The 19,789-nt window shown below is 41.0% G+C and overlaps 1 protein-coding gene across 6 annotated transcripts in view; it reads right to left on the reverse strand.

The window, feature by feature from the left end:
• The window catches only part of LAMA2 (laminin subunit alpha 2), a 1,231,414-nt gene that overhangs the window by 833,366 nt on the left and 378,259 nt on the right, over positions 1-19,789 (reverse strand). The window lies entirely within an intron of this gene.

Raw genomic sequence — 19,789 nt, forward strand, 5'->3', positions numbered from 1 at the left:
AGCTTTCTCATGAGCCAGATCAGACACCCCCATACTTTGCACTGACGAGGGGCAAGCACCCCGAAACACCGTGTCTGCAAATTGGGATTCTGATCTGGCTTATATATCCTGAGTCATATTTCAAAGGATTGTTGAAAATCCACTTGTGACTTTTAGGATCGCTACTTCCAATAGGTGGCGCTGTGCTAGAGTTTGTCTCCTTTACTGGAGAGACAATTTGAATATTTCCCAGAGGGGCATTGCAGCTATAAGTCCCCTTACCTGGCAGCCAGACTGGCTTGCAAAGTCTCCTTAAGGAGAATAGTGTTCCCCCGTGGTCCCCACATAGCTTTCTCATGAGCCAGATCAGACACCCCCATACTTTGCACTGACGAGGGGCAAGCACCCCGAAACACCGTGTCTGCAAATTGGGATTCTGATCTGGCTTATATATCCTGAGTCATATTTCAAAGGATTGTTGAAAATCCACTTGTGACTTTTAGGATCGCTACTTCCAATAGGTGGCGCTGTGCTAGAGTTTGTCTCCTTTACTGGAGAGACAATTTGAATATTTCCCAGAGGGGCATTGCAGCTATAAGTCCCCTTACCTGGCAGCCAGACTGGCTTGCAAAGTCTCCTTAAGGAGAATAGTGTTCCCCCGTGGTCCCCACATAGCTTTCTCATGAGCCAGATCAGACACCCCCATACTTTGCACTGACGAGGGGCAAGCACCCCGAAACACCGTGTCTGCAAATTGGGATTCTGATCTGGCTTATATATCCTGAGTCATATTTCAAAGGATTGTTGAAAATCCACTTGTGACTTTTAGGATCGCTACTTCCAATAGGTGGCGCTGTGCTAGAGTTTGTCTCCTTTACTGGAGAGACAATTTGAATATTTCCCAGAGGGGCATTGCAGCTATAAGTCCCCTTACCTGGCAGCCAGACTGGCTTGCAAAGTCTCCTTAAGGAGAATAGTGTTCCCCCGTGGTCCCCACATAGCTTTCTCATGAGCCAGATCAGACACCCCCATACTTTGCACTGACGAGGGGCAAGCACCCCGAAACACCGTGTCTGCAAATTGGGATTCTGATCTGGCTTATATATCCTGAGTCATATTTCAAAGGATTGTTGAAAATCCACTTGTGACTTTTAGGATCGCTACTTCCAATAGGTGGCGCTGTGCTAGAGTTTGTCTCCTTTACTGGAGAGACAATTTGAATATTTCCCAGAGGGGCATTGCAGCTATAAGTCCCCTTACCTGGCAGCCAGACTGGCTTGCAAAGTCTCCTTAAGGAGAATAGTGTTCCCCCGTGGTCCCCACATAGCTTTCTCATGAGCCAGATCAGACACCCCCATACTTTGCACTGACGAGGGGCAAGCACCCCGAAACACCGTGTCTGCAAATTGGGATTCTGATCTGGCTTATATATCCTGAGTCATATTTCAAAGGATTGTTGAAAATCCACTTGTGACTTTTAGGATCGCTACTTCCAATAGGTGGCGCTGTGCTAGAGTTTGTCTCCTTTACTGGAGAGACAATTTGAATATTTCCCAGAGGGGCATTGCAGCTATAAGTCCCCTTACCTGGCAGCCAGACTGGCTTGCAAAGTCTCCTTAAGGAGAATAGTGTTCCCCCGTGGTCCCCACATAGCTTTCTCATGAGCCAGATCAGACACCCCCATACTTTGCACTGACGAGGGGCAAGCACCCCGAAACACCGTGTCTGCAAATTGGGATTCTGATCTGGCTTATATATCCTGAGTCATATTTCAAAGGATTGTTGAAAATCCACTTGTGACTTTTAGGATCGCTACTTCCAATAGGTGGCGCTGTGCTAGAGTTTGTCTCCTTTACTGGAGAGACAATTTGAATATGTGGTGCAGTATAATGCATGGAGAACTATGTGGTGCAGTATAATATATGGAGGACTGTGGTGAAGTATAATGCATGGAGAACTATGGGGTGACTTATAATACATAGACAACTATGAGAAATTCATTATAATAATTGAAGGGCTACTTTATACATGGAGGATTATAGGGGTGCATTATCATATATGGAGGACTATGTGGTGCAGTATAATGCATGGAGAACTATGTGGTGCAGTATAATATATGGAGGACTGTGGTGCAGTATAATGCATGGAGAACTATGGGGTGAATTATAATACATAGAGAACTATGAGAAATTCATTTTAATAATTGAAGGGCTACTTTATACATGGAGGATTATGGGGGTGCATTATAATATATGGAGGACTATGTGGTGCAGTATAATGCATGGAGAACTATGTGGTGCAGTATAATATATGGAGGACTTTGGTGCAGTATAATGCATGGAGAACTATGGGGTGAATTATAATACATAGAGAACTATGAGAAATTCATTATAATAATTGAAGGGCTACTTTATACATGGAGGATTATAGGGGTGCATTATAATATATGGAGGACTATGTGGTGCAGTATAATACATGGAGAACTATGGGGTGATACATAGAGAACTATGAGAAATTCATGATAATAATTGAAGGGCTACTTTATACATGGAGGATTATAGGGGTGCATTATAATATATGGAGGACTATGTGGTGCAGTATTATATATTGAGTACTATGGGGTGAATAATAATGCATGGAGAACTATGGGAAATGCATTATAATACATGGAGGACTATGGAAGTGTATTCTAATATATGAAGGGATATGTGGGACCCTTTATACTATTTGGAAGGCTATGTGGGGGCCATTATAGTATTTGGAGAACTATATACAAGGGGGGACAAAGATACAAGCATGGGATGGGAACGTTTTGAGCTGAGGGAAAAAGGCTCTTTTCCCTCAGCACCCAGCTTTCCCATGCTCTGCTATACATCTTCTCTCAGCACCCAGCTTTCCCATGCTCTGCTATACATCATTTCTCAGCACCCAGCTTTCCCATGCTCTGATATAGGAAAGCTGGGTGCTGAGGGAAAGATGTATAGCAGAGCATGGGGAAGCAGTGTGTCGAGGACAAGATGGATATCAGAACATAGGAAAGCTGGGTGCTGATAGAGGGATTTCAGATCATGGGAAATCTGGGTGCTGTGGGTAAGAGCCAAGTGTCAGCGTCATTATCCTGTACCCGAGTGTCAATGTCATTATCCCGTACCCTAAGTGTCGGTGTATGTGGAGGGGAGCCCAGGTCTGAACTTTGCACCGGGGCCCATCAAACTCTAGTTACGCCACTTGGTGTAACTGTCTGGTGCAAAATTTGGACCTGCTCCACCCCCTCTGCATGTTGGTCAGATGTATGTGCCCTTGTAACATTAAAGAGTTAGAGGGAAATTACTCCATTTCCAAAAAAAATTAGAAAACCAATCAGAGAGCAGAGACCGCTGAATTGGGTTACCTCTTCTCTGTCTGTGCCGGTCAGCTGGCAGTGACTGCTGTCAGCAGGGAGCTGTCACTAAGTTTTTACACAGTGTAAATCCATACATAGCACGTCATGATGTGGCAACTAACTCTTGCTCATGACATGATATGTATGTCATTGGTAATTAAGAAGTTAAAATAGTAAAGCAAAAAAAAAAATAATAACATTTACCATTTTTTAAATGTTCTTTTAATAGAATCTTAGAAGGCTTAAAAATCTAGTTGCAATTGTTAATATTTTAATCTAAGTTTGAAAAACCTATTTTTTATGCACAATTTTTTCACTTGAATTTGATTTGAAGGACTTATATCGCATAAAATTAAAAAATAGTGATGAGTGAGCTATGGATTTTCGAATTTGGCAGCAAAACATGACCCATAGTGTCACTGCTAGTGCCCTCACCTCAGGTGAACTCATTGTGTTTAATGAGACCTGCATCTCCTGGCAGATCTCATTGCCAAGGGGTGCAGATTTGGTGCTGGAATTTCCACACCAAATTCCATTCCAGCAACAAATCTGTATCTCCTGGCATATAGCCACACAAAAAAAATAAAGTTTTTATGCTGTTTTGGAGAGGTTTTCTGCCAGGAAATGCAAATTTGGTTCAGAAATCTGCTACAGACATTTCAGAACCATATTTGCATCTCCTAGCAGAAAACCACACCTGAACTTCATTTTATTGCCAGATGATACAGATTTGGTTCTGAAATTTATACACCAAATTCCTGCACCCAATATACATCTTCTAGCAAAAAAAAAAAAAAAATGGCATTGAAAAGTTTTGCGGTCTGATGTGTTTTTTTGCCAGCAGATGCAGGTCTCATTTTACTTGAGATAAGGTCAGTGAGTTTTTTTGCCAGGGGACGCAGTATTGGTGCAGGATTTGGTGTGTAAATACCAGCACCAAATCTGCATCTCTCGGTAAAAAAAAAACAGTTCTCTGCAAGGAGATGCAGATTTCACTGAATGAGTTCAGCTGACCTGAGGTAAGGTCATTGAGTTCAAAGTGCTTACCTGAGGTGAATTTACCTATGGTCATAAGTGGAGGTTCCCACGATACCCCACTTGTGCCTGCAGGTAAGCTCACCTCAGGTGAACTCATTGAACTTAGTGACCTCACCTCAACTGAAGTCATTGAGTTCAATGAGATCTGCATCCCCTGGCAGAAAACCACCAAATCTGTATCTGCTGGCAGAAAGCCGCACAAAAAAATGCAGTTTTTATGCTGTTTAGGTGCTCTTTTCTGCCAGTAGATGCAAATTTGGTGCAGAAATCTGCTGCAGACATTTCAGCACCGCATTTGCATCTCCTAGCAGAAAACCACACCTGAACTGAATTTTATTTCCAGGAGATACAGATTTGGTGCTGAAATTTAGACGCCAAACTCCTGCACCTAACCTGTATCTTCTAGTAAAAAAAAAAAAACTACACTGAAAAGGTATGCGGTTTGATGCATTTTTTTGCCAGGAGATGCAGATTTAGTGCAGGAATTTGGTGCAGAAATTCCAGGACCAAATCTGCATCTCTTTGCAAAAAAAAAACCTTGCGGTGTTCAGCCAGGAGAAGCAGGTCTCATTAAACTCAATGAGTTTACTTGAGATGAGGTAATGCGTTTTTTGCCAGGAGATGCAGTATTGGAGCAGGAATTTGGTGTGTAAATGCCAGCACCAAATCTGCATCCCATGGCAAAAAGAATAACATAGTTTTCTGCCAGGAGATGAAAGTCTCATTGAACTCAATGAGTTCACCTGACCGGAGGTAAGGTCACTGAGTTCAATGAGTTCACCTGAGGTGAGTTTACCTGCGGTCACAGATGAGGTACCATTGTAACCTCCAGCTGTGGCCACAGGTAAACTCAGTGTTGTCACCACTCACAGATGTGGCTCAGTCACTGTCTGCCTTAAGCCACAATGGGCGTTCATGTTTTTCTATTGTGCCCATGCTCTGTGACTTCAGTATGTAGCAGAGCCAGAATCATTGTGGGATATTGTGGTGTGGATTGCATAAGACCTCGGTGTTTTAGGGTTAATTTATTGGAGAAAAAGGGTGTATGATTTTAATTTTTTTTAAATAAAGGATTTTTCTTTGTTTTTACTTCTTTTAACTTACAAAGATAGTAATGGGGTTCTCATTTCTAATCCAGGATTTTGTGGCGCTGTGATTTTTGACAAAGCACAGCTTTCATTAATCTCCTATATTACCCTGATTGCCACTGCACCAGTGCAATCAAGATGAGTTGGGTAAAGCATCAGAACTGTCGCATCTAATGGATGCAACAATTCCAGGATGTTTGTGGGCTGTTATTTTTAAGCTGGGGGTATAGCCTATAGCCATTGTCCTCCCAAGCCTGAGAATAAGATCTTCAGCTGTTGGCTTTTTCTGGGCTGGGTATCAAAATTGGGGGGACCACATGTCCTTTATTATAATTATTTATTTAAAGGATTAAAAAGCCACATGGGGTCCCCATTCATTGATAAAAAGCTAAGATGACATGCACAGCTGGGTGCTAAAGCCTGTAAGCCTCTGCTTTATCTGCATTGGGTATCACACTATGGGGTATGCTATGCCACTTTTTAAATGTATTTATTTATTTTTACACCTCAAAAAGGATGCAAACAGCATGTGTGATCCTAACCAATCACAGATGTTGTCACAGAAGGTGGGGACGCAGTCTGAATGCAACCAATCACAGACACCGATTCTGATTATGGGCGGGAGAAGTAGTGAATATGTATGAGCGCTAATGTTCAGACCCGGAAGCAGCCGCAGGAAGATTGGTAAGTATAACTGTCCTGCTTTATTACTTTTTTTTTCCCTTTTTTTTATTTCTATCATTATCCAGATGTCCAAACCAAACAGTAACATGAACTTCCTTTTACAATTCAAATTCGCTCATTCCTACTGACAAATAAAACAAAATTATTTATATATATATATATATATATATATATATATATATACAAATATAGATTCTTTTTTTTTTTTTTTCAAAAGAACTGAGCTCCTTATAAAATTTAAACCTACAATCAGTCATTTTGGTAACCTTTTTGGTGCTTCAAGAGAATTAACCCAAAATTAAATAAAAAGATAGTGGAAAAGTTTTTTCCTCTAAAATGTTGTTCTTTTGTTGTGCAATTTCTTCTCAGTATGCCGATTCACCATAAGCGGTCAGAAGCTATAATCTGGGCACATGGCATTGCTCTTAAGAGAGGGAATTGAACTTATCCTTTTAAGTGCAACTTTAGAAGGAATAGACTTCGGAAGCCATGACACATTTGTGCAGCTTCTGAGGCGTTAAATAGCAGAAACACCCAAGAAGTGACCACATCTTGGAAAGTATGCAGTGCTGGCCAAAAGTATTGGCACCCCTGCAATTCTGTCAGATAGAACTTAGTTTCTTCTTGAAAATGATTGCAATCACAAATTCTTTGGTATTATTATCTTCATTTAACCCCATAGCGACGGCCTAACGTCTCAAGACGTCGGAAAAACAGGGTACTTATTCTGTTCCGACGTCTTGAGACGTCAGGCCGGAAAAACCCTGTAGCGCCCCCCAGTGACGAAAAATCTCGGGGGTTTCAGCTACCGGGGGTAGCTGAGACCCCCCAGATTATGAATCGGGGTGTTTTGTATGCACCCCGTTAATGCGATCGCCGGTATACACCGTATACCGGCGACAACATAAAAAAAAAAAAAATGGCTGGTAAAATTTATTTATTTCTCATCTGACGTGATCAAACATGTCAGATGAGAAATAAATGTGAGCCCTTAGTGCCCCCAAAGCCCCCGGTACCGGAGAAATCCATCCAACCCCCCCCCTCCTCCGGAAAATCCAAGATGGCGCCGACGCGCGCTGAAAACTCCCGCCGCCGCCGCCTCTGCATTCATTTCCCTCCGATCTGAAATGATCAAACATTTCAGATCGGAGGGAAATGTCCCCCTCCTGACCTCTCCTCCGGTACACCGGAGCTCTTTGGTCCCTGGAGCCCCCTCCGGTTCCTCAGAGCCTCCCTCCGGAGCGTGCAAGATGGCGCCGACGCGCACTGAAAACTGCCGCCGCCGGCTCTGCATTCATTTCCCTCCGATCTGAAATGATCAAACATTTCAGATCGGAGGGAAATGTCCTCCCCCTGACCCCTCCTCCGGTCCACCGGAGCCCTCTGGTCACCGGAGCCCCCTCCGGGTCTCCAGAGCCACCCCCCCTCCCCCGCATTCATTCTGCTCTTTCTGCCGCATGTGACACGTCACATGCAGCAGAAAGGTGTCCCCAGGTCCCCCCAGGTCCCACTAGGTCACCCCCCATCAGCCCCCCAGCCCCCCAGCCCCCGAGCCCCCGGTCATACGTTACCTGTCTGGTGATCCGTCCCGCGATCACGCCGCCTCCTTCTTGAATGCTGACGGCGCATGCGCAGACAGCGGCTGTCAGCTGGATTCCTCCCCCGGTCCACAGTGGAGCAGCCTGTGCATCAGCGACGTCAGTCTTGCAGGGACGCTGACGTCGCTGATGCACAGGCTGCTCCACTGTGGACCGGGGGAGAGTGAGTGCAGTAATCAGCAGTCTCTCCATGTGAGGAGTGTGGTCCTCACATGGAGAGACTGCTGTTCCAGAAAATGGGGGGTACGTTCTGTGAACGTGCCCCTCATATTCTGGAATGAGGTTACTGCAGGTCACTCTGCCCTAAGTTGGACCGGGGCAGTGTGAGTGCAGTATTCTCAGATTACTGCACCCACACTGCTCATGGAGAGCTTGCTCTTCCAGAAAATGGGGGATACGTTCCCTGAACGTGCCCCCCATATTCTAGAAGATCCAGAGTCGGTGTGGGACCTCACGGATTACAGCGGATTACAGCGACCGTAATTTCTTTATTTTCAATAAATTGGGGAAAGAGGAATGTTTCGGGGAGGTTTTTTTTCAAATAAATTTTTTTTTGTCTTTTTTTTTTTGTCTATTACTTGACTGGGTTAGTGATGTCGGGTATCTGTTTAGATGCCGTGACATCACTAACCCCAGGGCTTGATGCCAGGTGACATTACAGCTGGTATCAACCCCATATATTACCCCGTCTGCCACCGCACCAGGGCGCGGGATGAGCTGGGGCGAAGCGCCAGGATTGGCGCATCTAATGGATGCGCCACTTCTGGGGCGGCTGCGGCCTGCTATTTTTAGGCTGGGAAGAGTCCAATAACCATGGCTCTTCCCACCCTGAGAATACCAGACCCCAGCTGTCCGCTTCACCTTGGCTGGTGATCTAATTTGGGGGGGACCCCACGGTTTTTTTTTTTTTTAAAAAAAACGCCTGGGGAGCCCTCCAAATTGATCACCAGACAAGGTGAAGCTGTCAGCTGTGGTTTGCAGGCTACAGCTGTCTGCTTTACCCTAGCTGGCTATCAAAAATGGGGGGGACCCCACGTCGTTTATTTTAATTATTATTTTTTTGGGGGGCTAAATACAAGGCTAGGCACCCTTTAGTGCCACATGAAAGGCACTAAAGGGCGCCAGCTTAGAATATGCAGGGGGTGGGACGTTATATATGTTTGACATGTATCCATTCATCCATTGTAGCATTTTAGGCTGTGCGCCCACAATCGGGATTTGCAGCGTTTTGGGCGCAGAGTGTTTTCCCTGCGTCCATAACGCTGCATTGTGCAGTAGAAGCACAGTGGAAGGATTTTTAGAAATCCCATGCCCAATGTGCTTGCGCAATGTGCTTCTTTTGTCCGCCACATAAACTGACCTGTGGCGCAGCTTCCCGAGCCTCAGCATGTCAATTTATGCTGCGGAGATGAGTGTTCTCTGCAGGTAGCATAGAGCTCCACAGCGGCCTGAACCCAAATCGTGGGCATGGGCAGCTGCGTTCTCCCGTGCACAACACTCACATCTCTGCAGGAGGCTGACACTGTGTACTAGACGCCGTGTCGCTGGCTCATGGCCACATAGCCTAAAAGTGAGACATTGGTTGCTACAGCAACATTTTTGTGAAGTACCTGTGGATTCAAAATGCTTATTATACTCCTGAATAAAATCCAGTTTCCAAAATGGGGTCACTTGTGGGGGTTTCTAATGTATAGGTACCCAAGGGGCCCTGCAAATGTGACATGGTGCCCGCAATTTATTTCAACTTTTCCAGAATTCAAATGGTGCTGCTTCCATTCCAAGCCCTCCCATTTATCCAAACAGAGGTTTTTGGCCACATGTGGGGTATCCCTGTGCTCATAAGACATTGGATAACAACCTGTTGGGTCCACGGTTTGTTGTTGTCTCTTGAAAAAGTGAGAAATTTGATGCTGAAGCAACATTTTTGTGAAAAAAATGAAAATTTTCAATATGGCAACCTAAGCTTATCAAATTCTGTGAAGTATTCGTGGATTCATACTGCTCACTTTACACCTAGATAAAAGCCTTGAGGTGTCTTGTTTCCAGAATGGAGTCACTTGTGGGGGACCTCCACTGTTTAGGCACCTCAGGGGCTCTCCAAATGCAACCTGGCGTCCGCTATTGATTCCAGCCAATTTTGCAGTCAAATGGCACTCCTTCCCTTCCGAGCCCTGCCATGCGCCCAAACAGTTGATTTCCACCACATATAAGGTATCGCCAAACTCAGGAGAAATTGCACAATAAATGTTATGCTGAATTTTTTCCTTTTACTCTTGTAAAAAAAAAAGCTACCTGGTTGAAATAACAATTTTGTGGTAAATTTTTTTTTTTTTTTTTTCATGGCTCAACGTTATAAAATTCTGTGAAGCACCTGGGGGTTCAGGGTACTCACCAAACATCTAGATAAATTCCTTGAGGGGCCTAGTTTCCAAAATGGGGTCACTTGTGTGGGGTTTCTGCTGTTTAGGTACCTTAGGGGTCCTCCAAATGTGACATGGTGCCCGCAATCTTTTTCAGCCAAATTTCCTTTCCAAAATTCAAATATTGCTCCTTTCGTTCCAAGCCCTCCCATTTGTCCAAACAAAGGTTTCAGACCACATGTGAGGTATCACCGCGCTCATAAAAAAGTGGTTAACAAACCTTGAGGTCAAATTTTTGGAATTACCTCTTGAAAAAGTGAGAAAATTGATGCTAAAGCAACATTTTTGAGAAAATTATTAAAATTTTCAATATGACAACGTAACGTTAACAAAATCTGTGAAGTACCTGTGGATCTAAAATGCTCACTATACCCCTAGATAGAAGCCTTGAGGGGTCTAGTTTCCAAAATGGTATCACTTGTGAGGGGTTTCTTCTGTTTAGGTACCTTAGCGGACCTGTAAATGCAACATGGTGCTCGCAATCTATTTCAGCCAAATTTGCTTTCCAAAATTCAAATATTGCTCCTTCTGTTCCGAGCCCTCCCATTTGTCCAAACAGAGGTTTCTGACCACATGTGGGGTATCGGCGCACTCATAAGAAAGTGGGGAACAAGTTTTGGGGTCCATTTTGTTGTGTTAGTTCTTCTAAAAGTGAATAAATTTGGGTTAGAGCAACATTTTTAGGTAAAATTTAATTTTTGCTTTTTTTCATTCTACATTGCTTTTGTTCATGTGAAGCACCTGAAGGGTTAATAAACTTCTTGAATGTGGTTTTGAGTACTTTGGGGGGTGCAGTTTTTATAATGGTGTCACTTTTGGGTATTTTCTGTCATCTAGGCCTATTGAAGTCACTTCAAATGTGATGTGGTCCCTAAAAAAATGGTTTTGTAAATTTTGATGTAAAAATGAGAAATCGCTGATAAACTTTGAACCCCTCTAACTTCCTAACAAAAAAAAATTTTGTTTCCAAAATTGTGCTGATGTAAAGTAGACATGTGGGAAATGTTATTTATTAACTATTTTGTGTCACAGAAATCTCTGGTTTAACAGTATAAAAATTCAAAAGTTGAAAATTGCTAAATTTTCAAAATTTTTGCCAATATTCAATTTTTTTCTTCAATAAACGCAAAAAATATTGTCCTAAATTTGGTACTAACATGAAGTCCAATATGTGACGAAAAAACAATCTCAGAATCACCGGGATCCGTTGAAGCGTTCCAGAGTTATAACCTCATGAAGTGACACTGGTCAGAATTGCAAAATTTGGTCTGGTCATTAAGGTGAAAATTAGCTCCGTCACTAAGGGGTTAATTTGTCTTCAATGGAAAAAAAAAATTGTCATAAAGCCAAATTGGATATAATTCCACACCAAACATAAAAAAGGAGGTGGACAAAAGTATTGGCACTGTTTGAAAAATCATGTGATGCTTCTCCAATTTGTGTAATTAACAGCACCTGTAACTTACCTGTGGCACCTAACAGGTGTTGGCAATAACTAAATCACACTTGCAGCCAGTTGACATGGATTACATTTGACTCAATCTCTGTCCTGTGTCCTTGTGTGAACCACATTGAGCATGGAGAAAAGAAACAAGACCAAAGAACTGTTTGAGGACTTGAGAATCCAAATTGTTAGGAAGCATGAGCAATCTCAAGGCTACAAGTCCATCTCCAAAGACCTGAAAGTTCCTGTGTCTACGGTGCACAGTGTCATCAAGAAGTTTAAAGCCCATGGCACTGTGGCTAACCTCCCTAGCTGTGGAAGGAAAAGAAAAATTGACGAGAGATTTCAACGCAAGATTGTGCTGATAGTGGATAAAGAACCTCGACTAACATCCAAACAAGTTCAAGCTGCCCTGCAGTCCAACAGTGTCCAAAAGGGTACAACAGTGTCAACCCGTACTATCCGTCGTCGTCTGAATGAAAAGGGACTGTATGGTAGGACACCCAAGAAGACCCCACTTCTTACCCCGAGACATAAAAAAGCCAGGCTGGAGTTTGCCAAAACTTACCTGAGAGAGCCTAAAACATTTTGGAAGAATGTTCTCTGGTCAGATGAGACAAAAGTAGAGCTTTTTGGGAAAAGCCATCAACATAGAGTTTAGAGGAAAAAAAAGAGGCATTCAAAGAAAAGAACACGGTCCCTACAGTCAAACATGGCGGAGGTTCCCTGATGTTTTGGGGTTGCTTTGCTGCCTCTGGCACTGAACTGCTTGACCATGTGCATGGCATTATGAAGTCTGAAGGCTAGCAACAAATTTTGCATCATAATGTAGGGTCCAGTGTGAGAAAGCTGGGTCTTCCTCAGAGGTCATGGGTCTTCCAGCAGGACAATGGCCCAAAACACACTTCAAAAAACACTAGAAAATATTTTGATAGAAAGCACTGGAGACTACTAAAGTGGCCAGCAATGTGTCCAGACCTGAATCCCATAGAACACCTGTGGAGAGATTTCAAAATGTCAGTTTGGAGAAGGCACCCTTCAAATCTCAGGGACCTGGAGCAGTTTTCCAAAGAAGAATGGTCTAAAATTCCAGCAGAGCATTCTAAGAAACTCATTGATGGTTACCGGAAGCGGTTGTTCGCAGTTATTTTGGCTAAAGGTTGTGCAACCAAGTATTAGGCTAAGGGTGCCAATAATTTTGTCTGGCCCATTTTTGGAGTTTTGTGTGAAATGATCAATGATTTGATTTTTGTTTCATTCTCTTTCAGGTTTTTTCATTGCAAGCAACATAAATGAAGATAATAATACCAAAGAATTTGTGATTGCAATCATTTTCAAGAAGAAACTGAGTATTATCTGACAGAATTACAGGGGTGCCAATACTTTTGGCCAGCACTGTATGTTGCATATAGTGGTGAAGTGAGCATTTTGCACCCACTGGTGCTTTGCAGAATTTTAAGTCATTGAGTTGCGAAAATAAAATGTTAATATTTTTTCATTAAGGTATCAATTTATTTCTCTGTCCTCACCTATTGTACCATCACCCATTCCCTGTAGACTGTGAGCCCTCGCGGGCAGGGTCCTCTCTCCTCCTTTACCAGTCTGTTTTGTACTGTTAATGATTTTTGTACTAGTTTTTATGTATACCCTTTTTCCCTTGTAAAGTGCCATGGAATTAATAATAAATAATAATAATAATTCCAGAATATTTCATTTTCTCAAGGGCTTAAAGAAGAAAAGGCAAACCAGAACTTGTTGCACAATTTTGCCTGAACACTTTCTTACCCCATATTTTGTCTAAAAGTTATGCTTGGACAAACAGCAGGCAGAAGAACGGATTTAGCACTATTTGACTTTTGTAGTGCAATTTTGACAATTTGTTGAGAATGCCATTTCACATTAGCAGAGATCCTGAGGTACCAATACAAGAAACCCCTGAAAAGTTACTACATTTAGGATACTGAACCTGTTAAGAAATTCATGAAGCGTGTTAAGAGTGTTTTAAACACACATATGCTTTAGAGAAATTAATAACATTGGATGTGAAAAAATAGTATTTTTTTTTCCACTAAAATATTGTTTTATCCCCAGTTTGTTGTTATTTTCACATGTGACCCTATAATTTATCTTCTGAGTGCAAAAATATGTGTTCTGAAAGGGATACGTGCATTGGGCTCTGAACAACAGGGAAGGACCAGCAATATCCTTTGTAGCAAAATTTTGTATGGAATAAATTGTAGGCTCCCTGAGGTGTAAAGGTGTAAATGTGTACTGAGCATTTTAAACCCACAAATGCATCAAAACGTTTTACAACTTTTGGCCGTGAAACTGAAAAAACTTGATATTTCCACTAAAATGTTGTTTTAGCCCCAATTTTTTACATATTCACAAGGAGTAAGTAACAGGGCAAATATCGACCTCAATTTGTAAAGAGATTTCTTATAAGTACTCCTATATTTTATTTATGGTCCTATTCAAAAACATTACAAAGCTCAATTTGCTACACAACTTCTGCTGAATGCAGCATTATCCCATATGTTGTTAAAAACTATTATTTTGTCACATCATAGGGCTTGAAAAGAAGGAAAATAAGAGCTATTTAACTGTTTTGGAAGGCAGATTAGCTGTTTTTTTTCCCTTACTCTCCACAAAGAGGTAAAAATATTTTGGACATTAAACATTAATACATGCATCCTAAATGACAAATACAGTTTGTGCTGATGAATAAACTCTTTATGAGCTATTTTGCCAAAAATTAAGAACATGGTGATTTTTTGTACATATAGTATACATACTGTATATATATATATATATATATATATATATATATATATATATATATATATTTGAAGCCAGACGTTTACCTACACTATCTAAAGATACACATCTGCATGTTTTTCTCACTATGTGACATGAAATCAGAATAAACCTTTCCCGTTTTAGGTCAATTAGGATTACTAAAATTATTTATATTTGCCGAATGCCAGAATAATGAGAGAAAATGTTTTAAGGCATTTTTTATTACTTTCTGCAAAGTCAAAAGTTTACATATATTTTGTTAGTATTTGGTACCATTGCAATTAAACTGTATGACTTGGATCAAATATTTTGGATATCCTTCCACAAGCTTCTCACAATAGTTGGTAGGAATTTGGGTCAATTCCTCCTGACAGAACTGGTGTAACTGAGCCTTGTTTGTAGGTCGCCTTTCTCACACTGGCCTTTTCAGCTTTGCCCATAATTTTTCAATTGGATTGAGATCAGGGTTTTGTGATGGCCCCTCCAAAACATTAAATTTGTTATCCTTAAGACAGTTTGAAACCAGTTTGGCAGTATGGTTCGGGTCATTGTCCATTTGGAAGACACATTTCCGTCCAAGCTTTAAGTTCCTGGCTGATGTCTTGAGATGTTGCTTCAGTATTGCCACATAATCTTCTTTCCTCATGATGCCATCTATTTTGTATGTAAAGTGCACCAGTCCTCCTGCAGCAAAACAACACCACAACATGATGCTGCCACCCCCGTGTTTCACAGTTGGGATGGTGTTCTAAGGCTTCAAAGCTTTTTTCTTTTTCCTCCAAACGTAACAATGGTCATTATGGCCAAACAGTTCAATTTTAGTTTTGCAGGTCACAGGACATTTCTCCAAAAATTAAGGTCTTTGTTCCTGAGAGCATTTACAAACATTAATCTGGCTTTTTATGTTTCTTTTGAAGTAATGGCTTCTTCCTGGCAGAGTGGCCTTTCAGTCCATGTTGATACAGTACTTGTTTCACTGTGAATAATGACATAATCTTTCCAGCTTCCACCAGCATCTTCACAAGGTCTTTTGCTTTTGTCCTTGAGTTGATATGCACATGTCTGACCAAAGCTTGTTCATCTCTGGTACACAGAACCCATCTTCTTCCTGAGCAATATGATGGCTGGACATTCACATCTTGTTTGTACTTACATATAATTGTTTGTACAGATGAACAAGGCACCTTCAGGAAATTGCACTCAAGGATGAACCAGACTTGTGAAAGTCAACAAATCTCTTCCTGAGATCTTGGCTGATTTCTTTTGACTTCCCATGATGCTACACAATGAAACAGTGTTTTTAATGTGTGCATTAAAATACATCTACAGGTATCTAATAAAGTCAGATGAGGACAATAAACCTACCAGAAGCTTGTCAAGGCATGGCATCATCAAATGGGCTGTCTCAGATTGTTTAAAGTCGTAGTACTCTTAGGGGTACTTTGCACACTACGACATCACAAGCCGATGGTAGCGATGCCGAGCGCGATAGTCCCCGCCCTCGTCACAGCTGCGATATCTTGTGATAGATGCCGTAGCGAACATTATCGTAAACATCCCGCCCACCTCCTTCCTTCCTCATTGCAGCCGTGATGCAGGTAAGGCGATGTTCCTCGCTCCTTCGGCTTCACATACAGTGATGTGTGCTGCCGCAGGAACAAGGAACAACATCGTAACATCGGTCCTTACGAAATTATGGAAATGACCGATGCTACACCGATCATACGATTTCGACGCTTTGGGCTCGTTAATCATAGTAAAAACGATTCACATACTCTGATGTCGACAGCGATGCCGGATGTGCACCTGCGATGTCGTAGTGTGCAAAGTACCCCGTAGTATATAGAACATTTGACTTTGCAGAAAGTAATAAAAATGTATTAAAACATTCTCTCTGTCATTATTCTAGCATTTGGCAAATATAAATGTTTGGTAATTCTAAATAACCTAAAACAGGAAAGGTTTATTCTGATTGCATGTCACAGTGAGAAAAACATGCATATGTGTCTTTTTACATAGTGTATGTAAACTTCTGGTTTCAACTGTATATATACATTATATATAAATAAATATATATATATATATATATATATATATATAGTTAGGTCCAGAAATATTTGGACAGTGACACAATTTTCGCGAGTTGGGCTCTGCATGCCACCACATTGGATTTGAAATGAAATCTCTACAACAGAATTCAAGTGCAGATTGTAACGTTTAATTTGAAGGTTTGAACAAAAATATCTGATAGAAATTGTAGGAATTGTACACATTTCTTTACAAACACTCCACATTTTAGGAGGTCAAAAGTAATTGGACAAATAAACCAAACCCAAACAAAATATTTTTATTTTCAATATTTTGTTGCGAATCCTTTGGAGGCAATCACTGCCTTAAGTCTGGAACCCATGGACATCACCAAACGCTGGGTTTCCTCCTTCTTAATGCTTTGCCCAGGCCTTTACAGCCGCAACCTTCAGGTCATGCTTGTTTGTGGGTCTTTCCGTCTTAAGTCTGGATTTGAGCAAGTGAAATGCATGCTCAATTGGGTTAAGATCTGGTGATTGACTTGGCCATTGCAGAATGTTCCACTTTTTTGCACTCATGAACTCCTGGGTAGCTTTGGCTGTATGCTTGGGGTCATTGTCCATCTGTACTATGAAGCGCCGTCCGATCAACTTTGTGGCATTTGGCTGAATCTGGACTGAAAGCATATCCCGGTACACTTCAGAATTCATCCGGCTACTCTTGTCTGCTGTTATGTCATCAATAAACACAAGTGACCCAGTGCCATTGAAAGCCATGCATGCCCATGCCATCACGTTGCCTCCACCATGTTTTACAGAGGATGTGGTGTGCCTTGGATCATGTGCCATTCCCTTTCTTCTCCAAACTTTTTTCTTCCCATCATTCTGGTACGGGTTGATCTTGGTCTCATCTGTCCATAGAATACTTTTCCAGAACTGAGCTGGCTTCATGAGGTGTTTTTCAGCAAATTTAACTCTGGCCTGTCTATTTTTGGAATTGATGAATGGTTTGCATCTAGATGTGAACCCTTTGTATTTACTTTCATGGAGTCTTCTCTTTACTGTTGACTTAGAGACAGATACACCTACTTCACTAAGAGTGGTCTGGACTTCAGTTGATGTTGTGAACGGGTTCTTCTTCACCAAAGAAAGTATGCGGCGATCATCCACCACTGTTGTCATCTGTGGACGCCCAGGCCTTTTTGAGTTCCCAAGCACACCAGTCAATTTCTTTTTTCTCAGAATGTACCCGACTGTTGATTTTGCTACTCCAAGCATGTCTGCTATCTCTCTGATGGATTTTTTCTTTTTTTTCAGCCTCAGGATGTTCTGCTTCACCTCAATTGAGAGTTCCTTAGACCGCATGTTGTCTGGTCACAGCAACAACTTCCAAATGCAAAACCACACATCTGTAATCAACCCCAGACCTTTTAACTACTTCATTGATTACAGGTTAACGAGGGAGACACCTTCAGAGTTAATTGCAGCCCTTAGAGTCCCTTGTCCAATTACTTTTGGTCCCTTGAAAAAGAGGAGGCTATGCATTACAGAGCTATGATTCCTAAAACCCTTTCTCTGATTTGGATGTGAAAACTCTCATATTGCAGCTGGGAGTGTGCACTTTCAGCCCATATTATATATATAATTGTATTTCTGAATATGTTTTTGTAAACAGCTAAAATAACAAAACTTGTGTCACTGTCCAAATATTTCTGGACCTAACTGTATATACACCGTATATATATATAGTTGTAAATTTTTCCTCCATAAGGCCAAATTATGCCTGGTTCTTAAGCGTAAGGGGATTTGGGATTTGTAACTGGAATAGTTAAAATATTTTTACGTTTCTTTAATACTCTAGGGAGACTCATTGCTGAATATCTATAGCTAGATCACAATGGTGAGATAAATAATAGAAAAGGAAGCTGTAGCATGTTCTACAAACAACACGCCCGGGCTTTAATATATTCTTCGTCATGAACTGAATGCATCAAGTCCATTGATTTTACAACATTTTGTGTGCCTTTTCGGATATATAAATATATATATGTGATTAATTAATTAATTAAGTAATTTTAGCACACCATAGCATAGTTTCAGTACAGTGACAAAAGAAATGATATTCACCGAAGTGACGAAGCTGAAAAGACTTCTTTGAATTATTAATGGGTTGTGTCATTTGTGTAAGTAGAACTAGCTGTAGTGTTTAAATATCTACATCATGTTTTTTTTTTAAATGGATGTTGTGATACTGTGACTACAGTCTAATTACCTATATGTTAACAGATTGGACTCCCCATCTGGTATTGAAGTAGTATTGTTCTGGTACCATGCCAGCATATCACCATTGTGTCACTGAGACTGAGCTCGAAATTCAAAATACAGGAAACATTATGTAATATTGCCATTTTATTTCATTCCATCTGCATTTATTTTAGCAGTCTTTTTAGAATAGCTCTTGTATTATTTAGGCTTACGTCTGTTTTGTGTGTCAAAAGCCAAGAGAGAACCATTGCTGTGAGATTATGTCAGTTAATCTCTTATGACCTCTTGAGATCACTCAACTAACAACATGAGACAGGCTTCAGTTCACTGCTGAAAATCATTGTATCATCGTACATTATTATAATATAAAGATATGTAGAAAAGGTACTAATGAAATATTTAATAAAAGCCAATGGTTTTTTTTTACAAATTGTATGTTTAGCAAAAACTACTTGATAATATTCTAAACATTAAATGGAATTAAAACTAAGGAATTCTTTATCCCAAAACCTTTTTGAAAATAGTAGAACAAGAATAAATCATTAACCCCTTCACCCCCGGCCGATTTTCCATTTTTCGTTTTTTTTCCTCCCCTTCTCCCGTGAGTCGTAAGTTTTATATTTTTCCATCAATATTGCCATATGAGGGCTTGATTTTTGCAGGACAATTTGTACTTTTAAATGAAACTATATAAGTTTTACCATATAGTGCACTGTAAGAAAGTGATGAAAAATTGCAAAAAAGTGCAATTGCATTATTGTTTTTGGGATATTTTATTCACCGTGTTCACTACATGGCAAAATTGATGTATGAGTCTGATACCACAGGTTGGTATGAGTTTGCAGACACTAAACATGTATAGGTTTACTTTTATCTAAGGTGGTTAAAAAAATCAGAAGTTTGTCCAAAAAAAGTGGCACACTTTTTGCGCTATTTTCAATGACCTGTACAGTTCTCATTTTTTGGATCTATGGTTCAGTCCCGGCTTTTTTTTGCAACTCAAGCTGATGTTTTAAACAGTATCATTTTTGCACAGATGCTACGTTTTGATCGCCTGTTATTGCA

The sequence above is a fragment of the Anomaloglossus baeobatrachus genome, chromosome 3 (genome assembly GCF_048569485.1).
Source record: "Anomaloglossus baeobatrachus isolate aAnoBae1 chromosome 3, aAnoBae1.hap1, whole genome shotgun sequence".
Classification (NCBI taxonomy): Eukaryota; Metazoa; Chordata; class Amphibia; order Anura; family Aromobatidae; genus Anomaloglossus; species Anomaloglossus baeobatrachus.